Source organism: Syngnathus scovelli, unplaced genomic scaffold (assembly GCF_024217435.2).
Source record: "Syngnathus scovelli strain Florida unplaced genomic scaffold, RoL_Ssco_1.2 HiC_scaffold_73, whole genome shotgun sequence".
NCBI lineage: Eukaryota > Metazoa > Chordata > Actinopteri > Syngnathiformes > Syngnathidae > Syngnathus > Syngnathus scovelli.
In genome coordinates this window covers 45,756-58,263 of record NW_026061656.1, presented here as the reverse complement: position 1 = coordinate 58,263, position 12,508 = coordinate 45,756, and the positions used below count along the sequence as shown (strand labels likewise).

Here is a 12,508-nt window from a genome sequence, read left to right as displayed (position 1 = left end):
AAGGCTTGCTTTGAGAGAATATTTGCCACAAACTAAACAGGAAAGAGGGTTCTTACCTGTGTATGTGTTTTGAACTGTCGCTTCTCTGAGAATCTTTGACCACAAACTGAGCAGGCAAAAGGTTTTTCTCACCAGTGTGGGTTCTTGTGTGTCTTTTGAAGTTTCCCATCTCTGAGAATCTTTGGCCACAAACTGAGTAAGAAAAAGGCTTTTCACCTGTGTGTGTTCTTGCATGTGTTTCTAAATTTACCTTCTGAGAGAATCTTTGGCCACAAACTGAGCAGGAAAAAGGGTTCTTACCAGTGTGGGTTGTTGTGTGTCTTTTCAAGCTTCCTTTCTCTGAGAATCTTTGGCCACAAGCTGAGCAGGAAACATTTTTTTCACCTGTGTGTGTTCTTCCATGTGTTTTTAAGTTTACCTTCTGGGAGAATCTTTGAAATTCTGCTGGAATGTAATGGGGTCAGCTGGTCTACTATGGGGCTCATTGGTGCAGGGGAATGATTCTCGCCTAGGGTTCTTTGATTGCCCGGGTTAAACTCCCGGACGAGCTCTTCTTTGAAACACTGTTGTCTATCGTTGTGTGGAGTCAAAGTCAAAGTCAAAGTCAGCTTTATTGTCAATTTCTCCACATGCCAAAGACACACAAAGAAACCGAAATTTCGTTCCCCCCTATCCCACGGTGACAAGACATGGCTCACAACAGACAAACAAGTAAACAAGTATAACAAAAGCGTGCTGAATAAATAATGAATAAATAACACAACAATAAATAAATAAATAAATAAATAAATACCGTATTTGCCGGTGTACAGGTCGACTCGGTGTATAAGTCGACCCCCTAAAATTCAACGGAAATTTACGATTTTATGATATATCCTTTGTATAAGTCGAGCTCAATTGTTGCATTATATTAAACTTCAAAATTCAATATGCGAAATTTATTGACGAAATGTGTTCAAATTCCGGGAGGCCGTGCGCATGCGGCTGTTTATAAGCACCGCGGAGGAGATCGCGGCCGGCGAGCTCGCGCACGCCGCCCGGCACCAACGGGAGGCCGGAAATAGCTCCAAGCCGAGCGGATCGGCACTTTATAAGCACCGCGCAGGAGATCGCGGCCGGCGAGCTCGCGCACGCCGCCCGGCACCAACAGGAGGTCGGAAATAGCTCCAAGCCGAGCGGATCGGCACTTTATAAGCACCGCGCAGGAGATCGCGGCCGGCGAGCTCGCGCACGCCGCCCGGCACCAACGGGAGGCCGGAAATAGCTCCAAGCCGAGCGGATCGGCACTTTATAAGCACCGCGCAGGAGATCGCGGCCGGCGAGCTCGCGCACGCCGCCCGGCACCAACGGGAGGTCGGAAATAGCTCCAAGCCGAGCGGATCGGCACTTTATAAGCACCGCGCAGGAGATCGCGGCCGGCGAGCTCGCGCACGCCGCCCGGCACCAACGGGAGGTCGGAAATAGCTCCAAGCCGAGCGGATCGGCACTTTATAAGCACCGCGCAGGAGATCGCGGCCGGCGAGCTCGCGCACGCCGCCCGGCACCAACGGGAGGTCGGAAATAGCTCCAAGCCGAGCGGATCGGCACTTTATAAGCACCGCGCAGGAGATCGCGGCCGGCGAGCTCGCGCACGCCGCCCGGCACCAACGGGAGGTCGGAAATAGCTCCAAGCCGAGCGGATCGGCACTTTATAAGCACCGCGCAGGAGATCGCGGCCGGCGAGCTCGCGCACGCCGCCCGGCACCAACGGGAGGTCGGAAATAGCTCCAAGCCGAGCGGATCGGCACTTTATAAGCACCGCGCAGGAGATCGCGGCCGGCGAGCTCGCGCACGCCGCCCGGCACCAACGGGAGGTCGGAAATAGCTCCAAGCCGAGCGGATCGGCACTTTATAAGCACCGCGCAGGAGATCGCGGCCGGCGAGCTCGCGCACGCCGCCCGGCACCAACGGGAGGTCGGAAATAGCTCCAAGCCGAGCGGATCGGCACTTTATAAGCACCGCGCAGGAGATCGCGGCCGGCGAGCTCGCGCACGCCGCCCGGCACCAACGGGAGGTCGGAAATAGCTCCAAGCCGAGCGGATCGGCACTTTATAAGCACCGCGCAGGAGATCGCGGCCGGCGAGCTCGCGCACGCCGCCCGGCACCAACGGGAGGTCGGAAATAGCTCCAAGCCGAGCGGATCGGCACTTTATAAGCACCGCGCAGGAGATCGCGGCCGGCGAGCTCGCGCACACCGCCCGGCACCAACAGGAGGTCGGAAATAGCTCCAAGCCGAGCGGATCGGCATTTTATAAGCACCGCGCAGGAGATCGCGGCGCCTCATTGGACTTCCAGTGGGCCGCGCACTCGCGCACGCCGCCCGGTTCAAATTTTCTAAGTGCAACGCACAATGAGATGCATGAGAAACGGCCTTGGTTACCATCACATTTGAAGCGATGAATACGAAGTTAAATTTTATGACTCGGTGTATAAGTCGAGGTCGATTTTTTTCGGTTGATTTTGGATCGAAAAAGGTCGACCAATACACCGGCAAATACGGTAAATAAATAAATAAATAAATAAATAAATAAATAAATAAATAAATAAATAAATAAATAAATAAGAGGAGCAGAAAAAAAAGGAGCAAGTGCGCGTACAGCAGACATTCCCGAAAATAGCGCAACAGTGCCGCACGCTACGCAGAAGGGGGTCGCGAGTTCAGGGCCCTAACAGCCTGGAGAAAGAAGCTGTTGGCGAGTCTGGTGGTGCGGGAGCGCAGGCTCCTGTACCTCTTCCCAGAGGGCAGAAGGTCAAACAAAGAGTGAGCCGGGTGACTCACATCTCTGGCAATCGAGGTTGCCTTGCGGGCGAGATGGGAGGTGTAAATGTCCTTCAGGGAGGGGAGCGAAGCACCAAGAGTCTTACCAGCCGTATTCACTATGCGCTGCAGGGCCTTCAAGTTCTGTTCAGTGCAGTTACCACCCCAGACAGCGATGCAACTGGTGAGGACGCTCTCAATGGTGCCATGGTAGAATGTAGACAGGACTGCCTGAGGAGCACATGCACGCCTGAGCTTCCGCAGGAAGTACAGGCGGCGCTGAGCTTTCTTTGCCAGTGACGAGGTGTTTGCGGACCAGGAGAGGTCCTCACTGATGTGCACCCCCAGGAACTTGGTGCAGCTCACCCTCTCCACCACAGCACCGTTGATGATCAGCGGCAGGTGTGTTGTGTGACCCTTCCGGAAGTCAACAATGATTTCCTTGGTCTTATTGACGTTCAGCAGGAGGTTGTTGTCCCTGCACCACGTGGTCAGAAGGTCAACTTCCGACCTGTACCGAGTCTCGTCGCCTTTCGTGATGAGACCCACCAGAGTCGTGTCGTCAGCAAACTTCACTATGTGGTTGTCGCTGTAGGTCGCAGTGCAGTCATGCGTCAGCAGGGTGAAGAGCAATGGACTGAGCACGCAGCCCTGGGGGGCCCCCGTGCTCAGCGTGATGCTGGCGGAGATTTTGTCGCCAACACGCACCACCTGAGGCCTCTGACAGAGGAAGTCCAGTATCCAGTTGCAGAGGGAGGTACTGAGGCCCAGCTCATAGAGTTTGCAGATGAGTCGCTGCGGCACAATGGTGTTGAAGGCAGAGCTGAAGTCCACAAACAGCAACCTCACATATGAGTCCTTTCTCATATGACAGGCCAATGTTACACAGAATGTACCATGGTCTGCAAGCTTTCTTTGAGGCTCGTTGGTCTAGGGCAGGGGTGTCAAACTCATTTTTGTCGCGGGCCACATTGTAGTCAAAGTTTCCCTCGATGGGCCATTATGACTGTCAACCCAAATAAATAAACGCCTCATATTATATACAGTATAAGCTACAAAACAAACTGACAAATAATTGCTTTTTCAAATCAGACTCGTGGAAACTTTTCACATATTTCAAAAATAATTTTAAGAAGATTCTTAAAAGTTCCGACAATTTGCAATGTTAGTATGACATAGATTTAATGCACAATTTGTCGTTGCGGGCCACAGAAAATGATACGGTGAGCCATAACTGGCCCCCGGGCCTCGAGTTTGACACCAGTGGTCTAGGGGTATGAATCTTGCTTTGGGTGTGAGAGGTCTGGGGTTTAACTCCCAGATGATCCCTTCGTTAAAACATTGCTGTTGATCAACTAGCCCCATTTCATCTGAGGTGCATGTCACATGGGCTGTCAATTGAAACGAAACGGGTTGTGTTCATTTACCTTGGGTCTCTTGAATCTGTTGTTTCGATTCTCATCACTTGAATCTGCCGTCATGTGTCATCCATTGCGCCACTCACCCTACAAGACTGTATCGACTGTAAACTTGTGTGGAAAACTGTCATTGTCCAAAGGAAGGCTGCTTAGCAACAGTGACCAGCAGACAAATTCATCAAAGTAATTTGATTATACCATAACCCGGATTCGAATGGAACACAACCATTAACCACTACACGATCATGGCCTGTATGCAGTAGCGTTAAATAAGTTGCGCATATTGGCCATGATCATATAGTGGTTAGTACTCGGTGTTGTGGCTGCAGCAACCCTGGTTCGAATCAGGGTCATGGCATACTCAAATAACTATGTGGAATTTGTCCCTTGCTCACTATTGCTGAACAGCCATCTTTTGGACAATGACGATTTTCCTCACGTTTGCGGTCGATAGCCTTAACTTGTAGGGCGAATGGCGCAATGGATAAAGCATCATGGCATATTCAAATAATGTCACCCATTTTTTTTTTGTTTTTCATTTTTGCAAAAGTGTTACACACAAGTTTATAAGCCACATATTCCCGTGGGGCTCGTGGAGCAATGGATAACGCATCTGTCTACAAATCAAAAGATTCCAGGACTCCTGGCCAGCTCACATACCATTTTGTGGTCAACATTAGCTATGTGTAATTTATGTGAACTTTTGGGTTGAAGTAACTCACAGACACCATCAAAAAATAGTCTTTCCAATTTTGTCTGATCTCAAGTCTTAGGAATCATCGGATCTGCGTAGTTATTGGATAGTTCAACCAACATTTTAACATCGACATTCTTTCATGGTCTGCCTGGGTGTCGTGGCTGAAGTTCCTAGAGAAAAGACCCTAAACATGCAACTGCATATTGGCCATAATATAGCAATGAGGCGGCTGCAACCCCAGTTTGAATCTGGTTAATAGCAGAATAAACTTGTTGCAGTTATTTTTTATTCACCCTAAACAGTCTTACGTTGGACCATGACAAATTTACATACACACAAGCTTACAGAAAATGACAACTTCCCGTGGGGCTAGTGGCTTGTTTCTTGCTCTGAACAGACAGGCAAAACGATTCCTAGCATTTACTAATCAAGTCCTAACCAATTCCTGTGTGTATGGGGGGGCAAAGGAACCAATCAGATGGCCCGAATCCATGCATGGCGGATGATGGCAGTGATCAACACAGATATTTGAGAAGTGAAATGAAGTTTATAGGATTTGCAGACAGGGTGCAATCATTATTTAAACAAAAGTAGGCAGGTGCATACATTTGGAAACTCCAACAGAAAAATGACAGCAATATTTAGTAGATCCTCCTTTTGCAGAAATAACTGCCTCTAAACCAGTGGTTCTTAACCTGGATTTGGTCAAACTCTAGGGGTTCGGTGAGTCGGTCTCAGGGGTTCAGCAGAGCCTCCACTGCGGAGGTCCGAACACACCAGATTTATAAATTCGTGATAAAGCATATCTGAACTGGTCTCGCAAAGGCAATAGCAGAAGTCACACCGATTTGCTGGTATGTCATTTGTCGTGAATTCATGCATTGTGTTGGTTTTATTCTTTCAGCAAGGTGGTGTTCATGCACTTCTGCATGAGTTCCGCTCTATTCTGGCCCAACTCTTTCGGTGCAGCCGTTGTACATATGATGACCCTGGAAAGTTCTTGGCGAATTATCCATCTTTGCCTTTCATGTTCATCGGGTCTACCATTTTAATAGGTATCTACACTGTGTATTTGGATAGAGACTGCTGAAAGGGGAAGCATATATGCCTCGTGAACTATATTTATTACTGCGGGTGAAGAAGAGTGAACAAATAAGTCATCAGACAAGTTTGCCGATTTATTAGTGCCCAGAAGAGCAGCACTCTGTTCCGTACTGTAACCTGTTAGGTTTGATCCCAGTTCTTTATCTTTAATGCTCGATATGCTAACAGCAATTACCAAGAGGCAGCCTTCACAGTTTAACTATTTGATGTATGCCAGAATGATCGATGCACAGCTGTGGAGCCCTTTCTGCGAGATGCGAAAGAAGGTCCCTCTCCCAGCGCCAAGGTTCCTGCTCTTATACTACTCTGGGCCGCCTTTCTGCAAGGAGGCGACTCTGCCTAGCCTGTGTGATGACGTGTGACCTTGTAGTCTTAACTGAGAGCGACTTCTACATATGTGCAAAGGGTGTCATAGAGAAGAGAAAGCTAATAAAGCAAGAGAAGGGTTGCAGCGATATAACGGCATAGCTCAAGCTACCCAGCTAATCACATGTGCCAAAGAGGCCTATTCTAACAAACCGTTGCTGAGAATGGGTAGACGGGGAAGCCTGTAAGTGAGTCCGTCACTCGCATACTCCATCGCTTCTCGGCCTTTTGGCTAAAATCAAGTGTAGTCTCGGTTCTTGGGTTTGAGGGATTAAGAGAGCTGATCATAGAAGAGAGAATTTTAACCATAAAAGTGGTGCCAAAGAGGCCTATTCTAACAAACCGTTGGTGAGAATGGGTAGAGATAGACTCTTATTGTTCCTCCCCACGGAAATCTTTAGTAAAAGGCGAAAGATTTATTCCATCTGAAAAGAAAGAGAGATCTGATAATCTGGGTCAAAACGGGCCACGTCACTGCTGGTCTCACCAAATTCACAGGCGGTCTCACACTCAAATTGTAGCAACCAGTCCTTCTAATACAAACAATAGACGTTGATAGATTTACTATACTTACAAGGACTCAACCTAAATAGAAGGTTTAAACAAGTATTTTGTTTTCATTAATGTCTTTTTTACTTTAAACATCTTTGGCGCACAGGATTGTAGGTACCTGATCAAACCTTCTTTCAAACAGTGTCACCTATCGATTGGGCGTCTATTATGAGTATTGAAGGTAAAAACAGTTGTATGTCTTGGTACGTGTACTTTTGGTATGAGAGAATGGGAAATGATCCCATCTCTGTGTTTTATTTGAAAACGTGTGATTTCATAACTTTATTCAAATCGGGAAACAAAATACGATCGTAATTTCTCAAATGATTTCTCAAATTTCAGAAGTGCTCTATATCTCTCGTGTCGCAAATAATTGAGGCTTTTCTCGTTGCTGGCATGGTTTGGAGTGTAATTTACCTCCACTGTGATGGTGGCGTTCGATATTTGACATTTGAATATAAATCTGTCAATTTACTTTAGAAAGTAAATGTTGTTTTCTAGAAATCTATACTGAGATGTATGAGGAACAACAATCGGGCGTATTCTTAAAAAGACAGACCTACAGCCGACAAAAAGGTTTTGATACGTTCATATCATATGACGAGTCAGGAACGTGGTAATTCCATATTATTTTGCATTGACTAATTTGGTTAATACAGTTTAGCAAGCAAATGCACAGTTCCATAGTACAGTTAATAACATGCTCAAAAGCATTCAGTGTGTCACAGCACCGCAGACCTAAACTCCATGTACGTACGACTGCGTGTGATTTTTGTTTTAATCAGAAAGACCAGGGGAGAGCGCGAACGCAGTCCACGACTGTTGTGTTTATACGGAGTAGAGATGAACACGAATGCAACTTCTTTATTCAGCAACTTTTTATTTTCTCCCCACTCATGTCTTACATAGCAGTACAATGCCCCTGGCGCACCACAGAGCCCCCAACTGTCAACATTATTTGAGACCTCCAATAACAAACTATATAATATTATAGTTTCAACATACGATAATACCACATCTCCCTTTTTCCAGGGATCATAGGGTAGACTGCCTTTGTCTCGTCAGACCTTAGAGCAGTGGTTCTTAACCTGGGTTCGATCGAACCCTAGGGGTTAGGTGAGTCGGCTTCAGGGGTTCGGCAGAGCTGGTATGTCATTGCCCCGCCCCCGCCCCGGGACCCCCCCCCCCGCCCACGGATGGCTGAACACACCTGAATATCGTGTAAATTCGTGATAACGCATATCTGAACTGTTCTTGCAAAGGCAACAGCAGAAGTCACACTGATTTGCTGGTATGTCATCCCCCCCTATATAGAGGGGTTCGGTGAATGTGCACATGAAACTGATGGGGTTCGTTTAACCCGCCCCCCAAAGAGGGGTTTGTTGAATGCACATATGGACCTGATGGGGTTCGGTACCTCCAAAAAGGTTAAGAACCACTGCCTTAGAGGATTATTCTGCCTCTTGTGTAGAAAGGTCTGTTCCTAACTTTTGCCAAGGTCTTTCAGGGCACCCTGATGGCACGAGTGCCTCTTTTGGGTTGTGTCGCTCTTGTATGCATGTCCTGCAGTTCAGTACCATTTTGTTCACTTGCTGGCTGAGTCCCGGCCACCACACAGATTGACGTGCACGTGATTTACATTCCAGGACACCTAAGTGTCCTTCGTGTAATTTGAACAGCACGTCGTTCCTCATTGCGGAAGGTATTACCAGTCGTGTGTCCTTTAGCATCTTTCACTGTTAATGTGGCTCGCTCCGGCCAGTCATTTTTTAGCGCTGGTTCCTGTTTTGCATGTGCTGGCCATCCTTCCATGCACATGGTCATGACACGCGAGCAGACACTGTCGGCTTTCAACTGCTCTTTCAGGTTTTCTGTATATGATGAGCTGACAGGTAGACTCTCAGTGACACAGTCCACAAATATGTTTGTGCTCTCCATCAGCTCCTGGTCATCAGTGGACATGCGTCATTTTACAGGTTGCACGTGAAAGTGTGTCTGCTGTCCAAAGCGACTTTCCTGGTACGTGCACGATGGAGTATGAGTAGCACATCACCCTCATCCTGAAACCCTGGATTCTCTGTGGCAAAAGATCCAGTGCTTGGGCTCCAAGCAGGATGAGAAGGGGTTTATGGTCGGTCTCCAGGCAAAACTCCTTTCCAATGAGGAAATCCCGAAACCGTTCACAGGCCCATGTGAGGCCCATGTGAGGCCCAGAGCTTCCTTCTCCACCTGTGTGTATCGTTGCTCAGTTGGAGTGAGTGACCGTGATGCGTAAGACACAGGCTTCCATCCTTCCCCTCATTTCTGAAGAATTACGCCCCCCAACCCATACGATGATGCATCAGCAGATACTTTGGTGTCTCTGCCCGGGTCATACATAGCCAGCACCGGAGGAGAGGACAGAGCTTTCTTTAGGTCTTCAAATGCTGCTTTTGTCCTTTTGGGGCACGACCACCATGCCGGCACACCAATCAGTTGGCTCCTTCACCCGACTAATGACGCCCAGAGCTTCCATGCGCTGGAGCTCTCTCTTGACTTCACCCACCAGTGGTAGTGGAATCCTCCTGTTTTTTTTTACTGAATATGGCACGGCACCTGGCTTGACCTTTATGGTGTATGGTTGTTGTAGCTAACCCAGACCGCTGCGCAACTTGGGGTAACTTGCCTTGAAAGTCTCCATGTCTATGCTGTCGACTCGGATAAGCAAGCCAAGAAATGTGCTCTGGTTTTGATCAATATATCAGTGTTTTTTTTCATTTGCCGTTCTCATCCCTGATGTTTAGCTCTGCTTCAAAATGAGGCTTGTCATCTTTCTGTGGCAACTGTGATTTTTTTCTGTGGCTCATCACCTGACACCTACCCACAGTTTGCGGTGTATTTGTCTCCCTAGACTCAATATATATATTTGTGTGTGTATATATAAACAGTGATCTCCAAGAACCACCATCATGTGTTTTTTTTTTTTAACAACGATTACTTCTAGAACATTCCTTGAAAATAATACGTCCTCATCAGTGAGTTGTTTTAGAACAGGCCTGTCGGCTACTCATGTGGTAGTTGGGGGCTGCCTTTTGCCGATGGGCACAACTGTAGTGAATGCAAACTTCCTGTGTTGCAGAGAAGAACCAGCGGACACACATAGTCATTGCTTTTCTTTTTGTACCTTTAATCAGAAATCTGCTATTGGCTGTAATGAAGATTTGGCACACAAAACGTACCTATATTCCTGGACTTGGACTCTGACTCGGGGACTCGGACTCGGTCGGACTCTGTCATTTTTGCCGGACTCGGACTCAGACTCGGTGCTGATTTTGACCGAGTCCACCGAGTCCGACAATAAAAAAATCACGTTCAATTTTATTTTCATCATGCTGCTCAGAATGCGAGTAGGAATACTGTCCACAGCCCTGCTTACGATCAATGTGGCCACGTTGAGTTGCACTTAGGCTAATGTTTACATTATGTACCAATGTCAAGGACGATTATGTCACCCAGCTTATATCATTGATGTGTTTCGATAGTTGTGGGGTCGTCACTAATTATTTGTGTTTAGATAAATGTCTGAGCTATAATGGTGTAATTAATGATTAAAAAATATTATCTTACATGTCCCGTGTTTCAGAATGGTTATTTAATTGGGCAAGAGTGTTTTCAAGCGTTTTGCCTCATGCCAATGGCACTCAGGGCTAAGGGTGGGCTTCAATGACCATTTTTGTAAAGCCACGCATTTAATACCATGTCAAATAATATATTAGAGTGTAGGTTATGTTCCAATGTATCCACTTCTATCGGTTAAATTGTCAACCGTACATTTATGACTATGCCTCGAGTGATCTACGTTATGAACTAGCACAACTCCGGTGGGGCAGGGAAAATGTTATCGATCCGACGTCCGATTGGAACGTCGCCTCACTTTTACGTCCGCCCTCTCAGCAAGGGATCCTATATAAGCCGAACCAGCCAGTGTGAAAGCAGTTGCGTTCGTTCTGATAGATTTTGATCTAAATTAGCCTTGACTAAAGACGAAGCAGTCACATGAATTAACGGAAAAAATTGACAGCCGGACTGGGACCCGGACTCGGACTCGGTGGTCAAGAGGCCGGACTCGGTGCAAAAATCCGACCGAGTCCACAGCCCTGGCTCAAACCTCATTGAATAAAGTACATAAGCAGACAAGTATATTCACATATTAAATAAATAAAAGAAACATTTTAAACATAATTATACCTACACACCAAATCAATAAAGAAGACATAACTAGACATTTTTGATAAGTGGTAATGAGAAAGGTTTTTATAACTTTATGATCTGATATATATATTTCTGAGCACTTTGAAATAACAAATGTTTTTTGATATATTGCCTGAATAGCTTAATGACCCTTAAGGAACTGTTCAATGCATGCCTGATGATTTTCTAAATCACGGACACTGCCAAAGTTGTCTAAAAATGTTCAGTACTTGATTGTATCTTATGTTTTGACTAATTCTAGACACCAGTTTTCGATTACTACTGAACGTTCTGGACAGAGGGAAATATTTTGCCTAACAAAGAAAAGATATGGTTGAAAGCATGATTAAATTAAGAATATGATGACGTAAGCAAGTACATGGAGATCAAAAGAACAAACAAACAAAAACATGGTAAGTGGTGAGTACAAACTTTGCATGGTCAGGGAACATTAATAAATAGGTAGATGATGTCACAGCCAAAAGCTCACATAATTCCGTACAAAATGACAAAATTGAAAGAATGATGAATGGATGAGGTGGAACAGTATATGTGCAAGAATGTTTACAGGAAGGTCACTTGGAGATAAAACCAGCAGGTGCCAGAGGGAGACAGCCAAGCCAAAGACGATCGTCAAGGCTGAAAGACGGAAAGGACAACAACAGCCCCCACAAATCGAATCTCCCATAATCAGCACCCAACCCCACGGAACCAGCTCTCACCGAACCAGCACCCACTCCCATGGAATCAAACTCTCCTGTGAACTTGCCCCACCCCAAAGACTCATCACCCATCAAACTCGGCCCACACTGGCCGACTGAATATAAGCTGACCAAAGAACCTTGAAGGTGGCCTTTTCTGAATGGAGACTTTGCGCTCTTGAAAGGCCCAGCGCTGTATTGTACTTTCCTGAAGACAGAGCTTTCTGAACAAGAATTGTGATTGAACTCAACCAACCTGTGTAAGTCTAATTTCTGCTTCAGTGTCTTAGCATTTTCCTAAATCTGAAGAAATCAAACGAGCACACAGTGAGTAAATTGGATAACTGGTGATTGGCAATGACTTTTGCCGTGAGGCGCAGATAGTGCGCTCCCTAAATTGTGGACAAAATCCAACAGGTGCATGAACTCAATCTGTTCTTCAACAGATTTGATTCCGCCTCCCCCCCCCACCCCTTCACCTCGCTCCGCATCTTTTTCTACCACCTTCGACACTCCAGCCCCCCCGCCAGCTCACCAACCCCCTCCCCCGGAGTCACTCTTCTGTCTCCTGTCTCCACTCCATCACCCCGGTCTTCCGACATCCCCCTCTTCTTTACAGATCTTCAGGTTCACTTCAGAAAGA

General features: G+C 46.8%; 1 non-coding gene across 1 annotated transcript; it reads right to left on the bottom strand.

The window, feature by feature from the left end:
• Positions 1-6,715: 6,715 nt before the first annotated feature.
• LOC125973109 (U5 spliceosomal RNA) lies at positions 6,716-6,825 on the bottom strand. Its single transcript, XR_007483012.1, has one exon. It is a non-coding gene; the product is annotated as a U5 spliceosomal RNA (small nuclear RNA).
• Positions 6,826-12,508: the final 5,683 nt, after the last annotated feature.